This window comes from Salmo salar, chromosome 01, assembly GCF_965601325.2.
Source record: "Salmo salar chromosome 01, fSalSal1, whole genome shotgun sequence".
Taxonomy (NCBI): Eukaryota; Metazoa; Chordata; class Actinopteri; order Salmoniformes; family Salmonidae; genus Salmo; species Salmo salar.
The window spans coordinates 134199643-134209791 of NC_138291.1; the positions used below are offsets into that span (position 1 = coordinate 134199643).

Genomic DNA, 10149 nt, shown 5'->3' on the forward strand with positions numbered 1-10149 from the left:
ACAAATCCACCACGGTCAAGATGGCAGTGTTGCCATCAGATGGGGGAAGACCCGTGACAAAGTCCAGGGAGATGTGGGACCAGGTATGGTGGGGGACAGGCAGAGGTTGTAGAAGACTTGTTCTGTGCACAAACTGAGCAAGCGGCGTCGAATGCGGACACATCCGGGACCATGGTAGGCCACCAAAAGCGCTGTCGCACAAAGGCCAGGGTCTGATGGGTGCCCTGGTGGCAGACCAGCCTCGAGGAGTGGGCCCACTCCAAGACCTCGGAGCAGACGGTGTCAGGAACGAACATGCGGTTATCAGTGCCCCGCCCGGGGTTTGGCTGGGAACGCTGTGCCTCACGGACCTGCTTCCCTATCCCCCAGCTGAGTGCTGTCACAAGGCATGAGGTGCGAAGGATGGTCTTGGGTTCAGGGGTAGTAGTTGTGGGGCTATAGCGGTGGGACAGGGCATCTGGCTTGACATTCTTGGATCCCAGCCGGTACGAGAGGGAGAAGTCGAACCGTGTGAACAGCAGGGCCCATCTGGCTTGCCTTGAGTTGAGGCGCTTGGCGGTGCGGAGATTCTCCAGGTTCTTGTGGTCAGTCCACACGATGAACGAATGTTCCGCCCCTTCCAGCCAGTGCCTCCATTCCTCCAACGCTTTCTTCACTGCGAGAAGCTCCCGATTCCCCACATCGTAGTTCCTTTCCATGGCGTGGAGGCAATGGGAGAAGAAGTCACAGGGATGTAAATTGAGGTCAAGGGCGGAATGCTGGGACAGGACAGCCCCCACTCCGACGTCCGAAGCATCGGCCTACACCACGAACTGACGAGATGGGTCCGGATGAACCAGGATGGGAGCTGTGGTGAAGCAATGTTTGAGATCCCGGAAATCCCAGTCAGCAACTGGGGACCATGTGAATGGAACCTTGGGTGAGGTGAGTGCTGACAGGGGGGAAGCCAGGGTACAGTAACCCCGGATAAGCGGCGATAGAAATGGACGAACCCCAGGAAACGTTGCAGCTGCACCCTAGACGTAGGCTGAGGCCAATCCATCACAGCTCTCACTTTCCCGGGATCCATCTGGACACTCCCATTAGAGATGATGTAACCCAGAAAGACGATGGTGGAGCGATAGAACTCACACTTCTTCACCTTCACAAACAGCTGTTTCTCCAGAAGGCATTGAAGGACCTGCCGGATGTGGAGCACGTGTTCTTGAGCGGAGCGGGAGAAGACGAGGATGTCATCAATGCAGATGAAGACGAACCGGTTCAACATGTCACGGAGAACATCATTCACCAGAGCTTGGAACATAGCAGGGGTGTTGGTGAGGCCAAAGGGCATGACCAGATACTCGTAGTGGCCACTGGCTGTGTTGAAGGCGGTCTTCCACTCGTCCCGTATCCGCACCAGGTGGTAGGCGTTCCGTAGATCCAGCTTGGAAAACACAGTGGCCCCCTGGAGTGGCTCGAAGGCCGAGGAGATGAGTTGTTGCGGGTAACGGTTCTTATCCGTAATGTCGTTGAGTCTCCGGTAGTCAATGCACGTGGGCAGGGTCTTGTCCTTTTTCTCCATGAAGAAGAAGCCTGCGGGAGATGAAGAGGAATGGATAAATCCAGTAGCTAGGTGGTCCACAATGTAGGTTTCCATAGCCTTGGTCTCCAGTCCCGATAGAGAGTACAGACGTCCCCGGGGTGGCGTGGTGCTAGGGAGAAGGTAAATCCCGCAGTCATAGGGTCGGTGCAGTGGAAGCGACATGGCCCGGGTCTTGCTGAACACCTCCCGGAGGTTCTGGTGCTCCGCAGGAATGGCGGAGAGGTCCGGGGCACCTTCCCGAGACCCCAGGAATGCATCCTGGATCAGGTTGTGCTGACTTCATTCAATGGGTGTGGCAGAACGGGCTCCAGCCCATGATGGCACCAGTAAACCAGTTAATGAGGGGATTGTGTCGTTGGAGCCAGGAGAATCCCAATACCACGGGAATCAGAGGGGACTCAATGGGCAGGAACTGGATAGCCTCGCTGTTGTTCCCTGACACCCGTAGCTGGATGGGAATGGTGTAGTGGGTGAGTGGGGATGTTCAGCTTGGACCCCAGGGTGGCGTCCAAAAAATTATTGTCAGCCCCAGATTCAATGAAAACCCAGAGAGATTTGGACTGGTCTCTCCACAGCATAATGACATGAAAAGGGGTGCGAGCAGGGGAAGCAGGAACGTTCTCCATATGGCCCACCAGAGTCCTTGATCCTACCGGTAAATATTCCATAAAATATCAGCCGTTTCCAGCTACAATAGTCATTTACAACATGTCTACACTGTATTTCTGATCAATTTGATGTTATTTTAATGGACAAAAAATGAGCTTTTCTTTCAAAAACAAGGACATTTCTAAGTCACCCCAGACTTTTGAACTGTAGTGTATATCCGCCTCACTCTCAGAGAAAAAAGTAGCACTGCAAGGTTTTACACAGACAAATGTGACAAATAATACATTTTATATTAAAGAACTATTCAAAGGAATCATCTGTGACATCAATATACAGTACCAGTCAAAAGTTTAGACACACCTTCTCATTCAAGGGTTTTTCTTAATTTTTACTATTTTCAACATCGTAGAACAATAGTGAAGACATGAATACTATGAAATAACACATATGGAATCATGTAGTAACCAAAAAAGCGTTAAACAAATCAAAATATATTTTATAGCCACCCTTTGCTTTGATGAAAGCAAATTCCCTCTGGCACACATAACCAGAGGGAATTTGCGATATGTTAACTGGATTACAGATGTTCAAGTTCTTGCTAGCTAACCAAATGACACCTGCATCTCTAGCTGTGCATAGCCACCGAAAAACTATATGAGGGGAAAAAGTCATTCACTCACCAACTCCTCCAATGACATGACATGACTCCTCCTAGCAGCTAGCTAACTAACGTTAGGCTACGTGTTTTTAGCTTGCTAAATAAATAGATATGCTAGCCTATTAGCTACATTATGACTGACTTGTGATCATTGCCCTTGCAAATGTTATTGTATTTACATTCCTAGCCTTAGTTACATTCATCTGTTTATGTCCAAAATATTGAGTCACGGAAACTGAAACAGTGCATCCCGAATGGAGTCAGCAAACAACATACGCTGCCGGCTGTGATTTACAACGTGATAGCAATATTTTTGGGACTACTGAGAAATGTATTGGTGAATTATATTAATCATGCATTGAACTGCCTCCATCTATTCTGCCATCAATTCCTTAGTGTACATCATGGAATGAGTCAATTGGAACCTATTTTTAAAACCTCTTCTAAAGTTGGTTTTGTTGCATAAACTGAGAATTTGATATTTTTTACTGATATTATGATTGTCTGTTCGTTTCATATCTGCAAAGTAGTTAAAATGCTGTAATTTCCACATTAAGAACACCTTCCTACGCTTTGAGGCCCTCAGAACTGCCGCAATTCGTCTGGGCATGGACTCTTCCCACAGTTATGTCAAGTTGGCTGGATGTTCTTTGAGTGATGGACCATTTTTGATACACATGGGAAACTGTTGAGCGTGAAAAACCCAGCAGCATTGCAGTTCTTGACACCAACTGGTGAGCCTGGCACCTACTACCATAGCCCATTCAAAGGCATTTCAATCTTTTTTCTTGTCCATTCACCCTCTGAATGGCACACATACTGTACATAATCCATGTCTCAATAGTCTCAAGGCTTAAAAATCCTTCTTTAACCTTCATCTACACTGATTGAAGTGGATTTAACAAGTGACATCAATAAGGGATCATAGCATTCACTTGGATTCACCTGGTCAGTCATGGAAAGAGCAAGTGTTCTTAATGTTTTGTACACTCAGTGTATAGTGTTGTGACAAACCCCATTTTAATACACATCTAAAATCTATTAATTTCAAATCTGAGAACTTGAATATTTTACAGATATGTAAAAAATTGCAAAAATGCACTGAAGGGGGAAAAAGGTTGTTGATATGTGGCTTGATTGAACCATATTATTGGGTAAATGTGCGGTGATTGGTTGAAATTGTGAGTCCTCTTTTTGTACTGCGGCGATGGATCATTATAATATAATGTTGCGATGATTTGACTGTGTTATGCAGAAATAGTGCAGTGATTGGTGAAATTTGCAAGCCCTCGCATAATATGCGGGGAATTGTCTATTTCGCAAAAGACAATTTGCAATCACAGAATTGCGGAATCCTGGAGACTGAACATTGTACCATCAGAAGTGTTGGATTTCCATATTACATACATAATGTTATCAAATGTCAACTTCTCTGCAATTCTATCACTAGACAGTTCCCATGCTGTAAGTATTAACTACTGGTCTATCTCAGTTTGACTTGACTTACAGGGTTCGTTGTGCAGTCTGTTCTCACTCAGCTCAGGAGCAGGAGGCAGGAGACTGGGTCTGAGTAAGTGTTGGGCACTGGTGTACCTGTTTGCTGCCACCCGCTGAGTTCACAGCATGACAGCTCAGCCAGAGAACTCATCACTCAGCACCAGATCGGCTCCATATTTCTAACCCATGAGGAGGGACTGGCAGAAAGGCACAGTCTAAAGTTAGTTAAGCAAACAGGGCTTTCTCGATCTCAATCATCAACAACATTAACTGATTTCAAGGGTGATTTCAAGGCCTTTAGACCAATAAGGTCATTCAAAAACGGTATGTTTCTGTTTGACTTGTAGGGGTCTGTGCTGTTTTGTGGGTAAGAGTAGACTAACCCAGAGGCCAGTCATTTTACCATTCCCCGCCCAATCCACCCACCTGCCACAACCCCCACTCTTCACCCTATGTGTCTTGTTGTCTGAAGGACAAGGTTGATGTGGGAAAAAAGCTGCAGGCAGACAGGGCCGAGGCAGTGGAGGTACCCCCACATTTCAGCTCTGCCAGCTATTACGCCCATTGTAGATAGACCCACTCTCATCTTCCAGCAGCCAGGCAGACCTTCTTAAAAAACATCTCCAAGGACAGCACACAGACAAACAGACACACAGACACACACTTCAACAAGGTCAATATACAGCTCATCTCCGAGCAGCCCACTATTCAGGGTGAGTTGAGGTTCAGAGCTTTTTTCTGCTGACATAATGTATCTATTTCTGCTTTGAGTTCCTCTTGTTTTGTCTGTTTCTGAACATCCTAATCTGGACGGGAGGCTTCTGCCAGAGGGGAGGCACTGGTGCGTACATACAGACTGTACATGCTCTTGAGAGACATTCTGTAAGACAGCATCTATTCACAACCATGATAAAGCATAGCCAGCCAGAAAGAGGTGGCACTACCTTGGCTCGATTATTTCACAGGTGGTCGCAGTTGTATAAAAGCGTTTATGTACAAGTGTGTGTGTTTACACTGTGTGTGTCTGTGAGCTTGCGTGCGTGTATGTGTGTGAGGACATCTCCTGGCGCTGTTGGTGATAACGTGGGGGAGGCAATGCTGAGGCATGGAGGGAGAGGAGAGAAGAGGAGAGGAGGAGGGGGAGAGGAGAGGAGGGACAGGAGAGTAGGGAGAACCTCTGTCTGCCCTGGGGCTCTCTGGCACCTCCTAATTAAAAGCAGCCAGGCTGCAGGGCAAGGGAGACAGATGGCTGTCACACCAAGGCACACACACAACTACGGAACATACACACAGAGACAGGTACATACATACAGAAAGAAAGACATAGACAGACGGACAAAAAAATATGAATACACAGCTGCGCGGATTTACACACACACATACACACAGACATTCATGCATGTACAAGGATGAACACACACACGCACATAGCCCCCCCCCCCCCCCCCCCCCGCACACACACACATACTCTAAAACAAGCATTCACACATACAGTATGCCTTCAGTTTCTTTTGGTCTATCAGTTACTGTACATGTTGGGCCATCTTGTGTGAGTCTACTGGATCGTCTTGTACATTACTGTATCTATCTTCAGACTGTGACCATGTCCTCTCTGAGCATGGGAATGTACAGTAATGTGCTTTCATGAACCACACAAGCTGCTGTGCGTCTGGGGTGGGTGGGTGGATCAATGCAGCCTTCCGAAGTACAGCACGCTACAGAGCAATGCTAACCCACACACTCATGTCTTCTTTAAACTGCCATCCCCTACCCGCATCACACAGGTGGGTGGACCCACTTCTTCAACCCAGATCTTTGAAAGACATTATGAAATTAATGTGGTCTAATTTTCTGTTTCTGTTCTGTCCCTGGACAAAAAGATAAAATAAATAAATGTCTCTAATCTTAACATTCTACATCTGTTGTTGTCTTGTTAATTCACTTTGAGTTAATTTTACTTGATCGTCTTAGAGTCGTGCCTGTGAAGGTATTTGTGTAATTTAGTGGAGGGAGGAAAGCTAGGAGAGGTGGAAAGTGAGCTCTGCTCAAGGGGTTGCCAGTGGTTACCAGGACTATTTTTGATAAGCTCGGTTGGCCTCACAGGAAACACCTACATAACTAACTCTTCTCAAGGACTTACAGTATCACTATCACGTCAGATACAGAATGCTTTGTGTTTCAAGACAACAAAGGAGACATTCAAGAAGATCTTTATATGTCATGTCATAAATATTTGGAGTTTGAAATTTTATTGCAGTTAATATTATTATAAGTAGTTTACTCTAAATGTCAATACCGATTTAAAGCCAATATGATTATTTTACCATACTATAAAGACAGTCTTGGTTCACAGTTGTCTATTACCAAGTACAATCTTAGATGCCTTTATCATTGGGGAAAAGACAGGGTTAGTTGAGGACAATCTCAAGTGATTGATTAAGAGAGAGAGAGAGAGAGAGAGAGAGAGAGAGGGGGAAAGGAAATAGAAAGAAAGAAGGAGAGAGGGAAAGGAAAGAGAAAGAAAGAAGGAGAGAGAGAGGGAAATTAAAGAGAAAGAAAGAAGGAGAGAGAGGGGGAAGGGAAAGATAAAGAAAGAAGAGAGACCTCTGGGTGTGTGAGTGCATGCCTGAAGGTTTAAGAAAGGCGTGTGTTCGTGAGTAACACAAAGTACACAAATCCCCCAAACTTGCTTTTTTGGCACGGATCAGGCCTCCCACCCACGATACCCTCTTAAAAGCCTCCTCCCACCCTCTATTCAGCTGCTCTGCGATGGCTGTTTACACACACACACACACACACACACACACACACACACACACACACACACACACACACACACACACACACACACACACACACACACACACACACACACAACCTGTGTCCACGCCATGGTGGAGGAGGAGGATAGTACTCACACATACGCTCATGATCACACACTCACACAGTGCAGAGGCCTACGGGAGGTCTACAGGAGCCTACGTGAGCCCATCTCTCTTCCCATACTGCATTACTCTTATTCTGCCATGCAACTAGTATGTGCCATTTACAGTACAGGACTTAACTGTTTCAGCCACTTGTCCTTTAGACAAGTAGGACAGATTGTTTACTTGTCCGAAAGCTAAAGTCACTTGTCCAAAAATAAAAAAGGGTTAAAAATGTGACTGAAAATTGTGTTGTAAGATGCAAGGACAACTTCACAAAAGAACCTTCATTATTATCACTGGTATTGACTTTGGAAGGCTGCTGGTCTCTGATCCCATGTATTGTATCTCCTGCCATTCTGGCCTTGAGCAAGACACTTAACCCCCCATAATGTAAAATACTGCACTGATAGGCTACTGTATAAAACCAGTGTGGTCTGTCAAACCTTAATCTGGAGAGCTACTGGGTGTGCAGGCTTGTTATACAACCCTGCTCAAACAAATCAGAGTCAGCTTATCAAGGTCCTGTTGTGCAGCTGGAGCAAAAGCCTGCACACCCAGTAGCTCTCCTGGAATCTCCTGGATGAGGGTTGGTTGCTCTGCAACATTGTAATTACAACCAAATACTTTTTATTGTCTTTATGAAATAATTCCCTCATTCAATGAGCCAGGGAACAAATGGCTAAGGTGGACGAGGTAGCTAACTAAAATGTTTATCTATTTGTAAGGTTATGACAGCATAAGTGTTACTTGTAAATTAGGCTACTTTAAGAATAATTTTTTTACTTTGTAACTATTGAATAGATGAGTATCCTAGCCAATTTGAGTGCTTGAGAGACGATTTTACAACTGGAGTATGCAGAATTGGTTTGATCAACTGCGCACCCGTATCAACTGAGTTTTGGCCATTTGCGGTTATACATGAGTACATTACTTTTCCAGGATTTTCATTGCTGACCAAACATTTTATATAACTGGGCAAACAACGCCCTAGCAATTATTATCAACAAATGTGCAAATGCGGCTCGCTTTGATCCAATAACACATCTTGCGACTGCATGATTGAAAGATCGCTTGTGCCTGTCAATGCAGGCCTACAATAATTATACTCCGATGTGCTGTGCAGAGATTGGGAGGACAGTGAGAAAAACATTGCATCCGGAGGACACTTTGATCCAATTCTGATCCAATTCTGATCGGAGTAGCCTAAATGTGTGATATTGTGATATTTTTTTACTTGCCCCGGGCAAGAGGACAAGGATTAATGTCGAGTCCTGCAGTAACACTAACCGACTGAACATGAAGAGACTTCACATGATAGTAAAAATATTGTGATTTTGAGTCACAGCACCAGGGGAGAATGAGAGAAAGAGGCAGTGCTGTTACCATGTGTGATGTTGGCACCACACTCACTCTAGAGTCTAGATACTGAATGCCTGGGCATTGTGTTGTACTGCCTGTTGCATTCCCACACACCACACTAGAGCTGCGCAAATAGAGGGAGGGAGGCTATTCCCAAAATGTTTGTGAACAAGCCAGTGTAAAAGTATCCAGTATGCCGTAACAAAAGACTGCACGCAAGCACCCACCCACCCACTCACTGCTTTTGGGAGAGTGTGATAGTCCATTTTTGATTCACACCTTATATAACCATGTATAGATATCTCTGGCCTTGACAATTGTGAGCAGGTTGGATTCTAGCTGTTTCTGGGCAATGAGAGATTTATTTTATATAAAATCTGTTCATTTTATGTCATGGACATATAACTCCAACTGTATAGAATTTTTTTCTGAAATAACATTTTGAATAAATAATTCCAAATTGGTATCCTGTCATTGTCTTAATGCAGTGTGTTACACATTTTTATAACCATTCAAGTATTACATTGCTGATGCTCTTGAGGAAGTGTAACGACAATAAGAAAATGTCATGCCAGGTTATCATGTTACCAAAAAGACATTGATGTGCATTCTGTAAATAAATAACACACACAGTGCCAGATTTAGTGCATTGCAATCTATTCAAAAAGTCCTCATCATTTGAATGGCTTCCTATATACAGTGAGACTTTTTTTTAGCAAAGTTGTCCAAGTCTCTCCTAGCCTCTCCTTTACTAGAAAGTCACACTTTGGAAACATTTGAAAGCATGTTGAATTGATTGAAATGCACTCACTCTGTCAGTGTGTAGGAAAGGAGTAGTGACTTGATACTGAGGCAAAGCACATAGTAGATGAGTCTGTATGCACTGCAGACCCTATAATGTACAGTATGTAACTAACCCTGAGGGTATACCATGCATGATATATGAATACTGAATAGCCCTACAATCTCTCCACTAGAAATCTTTACTAATGAGTCTGTGAGAACTCATTAAAAAAAACATGAGACTGAAATGAGAAAAAAAACAGAAAGAGAGTTACTGACCTTTTAACACAGACAGGTGTTTTGTATTTCAGTTTCTTCTTCTCACTCTACTCTCGGTCCCTGTCTGTCAGTAACCAGAGTCCTGTCCTCTGTGGCGGGCATGCAAAAGTGAGAGATATATATATAGAGAGAGGGTGAGTAAGAGAAGACAGAAGAGCTCAAATTTGCACTGAAGGTGTGTCACCTTCGGCAGGGAGAGGAAAATTAACCTTACCACCAAACTGTTACATAAAAAGACAAAACAAAAGTGCACACCCACCCACCAACCAACACCCCTCCCTCCCTCTAAACCAAAAGTATTTGGCAGCGTTCCCCACATGTCCACCTGTGCTGTGCTGAGGGGAGTGATACACTCACAGGCAAAGCTTGGTAACTAACCTGCTCCTTGGCTAGGGCTCACACATTACCTGCATGGGGCTGGGGCTTGGGCTGGGGCTGGGACTATAACTGGT

General features: G+C 44.9%; 1 protein-coding gene across 1 annotated transcript in view; it reads right to left on the reverse strand.

Annotated features, from left to right (window-relative positions):
• Nucleotides 1–9884, reverse strand: part of LOC106561213 (zinc finger and BTB domain-containing protein 7C) — a 28109-nt gene extending 18225 nt beyond the window's left edge. Inside the window, exon 1 of the mRNA XM_082978817.1 lies at nucleotides 9698–9884. The gene's annotated coding sequence lies outside the window, so the exon portion shown is untranslated. The remainder of the gene's footprint in view (nucleotides 1–9697) is intronic.
• Between the last annotated feature and the right edge of the window lie 265 nt (nucleotides 9885–10149).